The sequence below is a fragment of the Cynocephalus volans genome, chromosome 14 (assembly GCF_027409185.1).
Source record: "Cynocephalus volans isolate mCynVol1 chromosome 14, mCynVol1.pri, whole genome shotgun sequence".
NCBI classification, from domain to species: Eukaryota; Metazoa; Chordata; class Mammalia; order Dermoptera; family Cynocephalidae; genus Cynocephalus; species Cynocephalus volans.
Genome location: NC_084473.1, coordinates 76,192,668 through 76,194,080, shown reverse-complemented (window position 1 = coordinate 76,194,080; position 1,413 = coordinate 76,192,668). Strand labels below are relative to the sequence as shown.

At 33.7% G+C, this 1,413-nt stretch overlaps 1 pseudogene; it reads right to left on the bottom strand.

The window, feature by feature from the left end:
* Window positions 1–267: 267 nt before the first annotated feature.
* LOC134363492 (U2 spliceosomal RNA) lies at window positions 268–444 on the bottom strand (annotated as a pseudogene).
* Window positions 445–1,413: the final 969 nt, after the last annotated feature.

The following is a 1,413-nucleotide window of genomic DNA, read 5'->3' as shown; positions in this document are numbered from 1 at the left end:
TTTTACTTTCCCACCAGCACAGTATGAGAGTTCTAGTTGTTCCATGTTCTCACAAAAACGTGGTGTGGGATCAGTCTCTCTAACATTAATTTTCCAATAGTGTGTATCCCATTGTCGTTCTAATTTACATAATTGCAAAGACTGAAATGTTGAAATTATTTTCATGTCCTTATTTGCCAGCCTCTTTTCTTCTTTGATGAAGTCTGTTCAAATCACTTGGTCCATATTTTAAATTGGTTTGTATGTTTTCTTATTACTGAGTTTTGAGAATTGCTTATATATTCTGAATACAAGTTCGTTATCAGATATATACTTTGCAAAGATTTTCTTCCAGTCTGTAGCTGAATTTTTTAATCTCATAACAATGCCTTTCAAAAAAACTAAAGATTAAACTGATAAGAACAGATACTACACTTGATCTTAGCTAAAAGGCTGAGAAGCGACACACACACACACACACACACACACACACACACACACACACACACACACACACAAAACCGGGGGGGGGGGGGGAGAAGATATAACAACCACAATTACTTGAAGTTGATACGACAAGCAAACAGAAAGGACATTGTTGGGGGGGAGGGGGGGAGGGAGAAGGGAGGGAGATTTTGGTGATGGGGAGCAATAATCAGCCATAATGTATATCGACAAAATAAAATTTAAAAAAAAACAAAAAACTAAAGATTATAATTTTGCAAAGTCCAGTTTATTGATTTGTTTCATGGATTGTGCTTTTTGTGTTGTATCTAAGGTCACAAGGTTTTCTCCTATTGTTTCCTTTCAGAAGTTTTAGAGTTTTAGGTTTCATAGTTGAAATACATTCCACATTTTATTTTGAGCCAATTTTGTAATATGAGGTGAGTTATGGATTAAAGTTTTTTTTTTTTTTTTTGGCATAAGGATATACAAATGTTTCAGCACCATTTGTGAAAAAGATTATCCGTTCTGCAAAGAGCTGCCTTTGCACCTTTGTCAAAAATCAGTTATCCATATACAATTTGCTCTATTTCTGGACGTTTTATTATCTTATTCTGATCTATTTGTCCATCTTGATGCCCACCACACAGTCTTGATTACTGTGCCTTCATAAATAAGTCTTGAGTCACATAGTGTCAGTCCTCTAACATAGTTCTACCTTTTCAAAGTTATATTTGTTTTTCTGGAGCCTTGGTATTTCTGTGTAAATAATTGTAAAATGAGTTAGTCAATTTTTACAAAAAACTCTTACTGGGATTTTGATTGGGATTGCATAGAATCAATTTCAGGTAGGGTTGGCAGATTTAGCAAATAAAAACACAAGATGAAATATATTTACACTAAAAATTACCAATTTTTACATGAAATTTAAATTTAAGTGGGCATCCTGTATTTTATCTCACAATCCTAAATCTAGGGGAATTAACACCT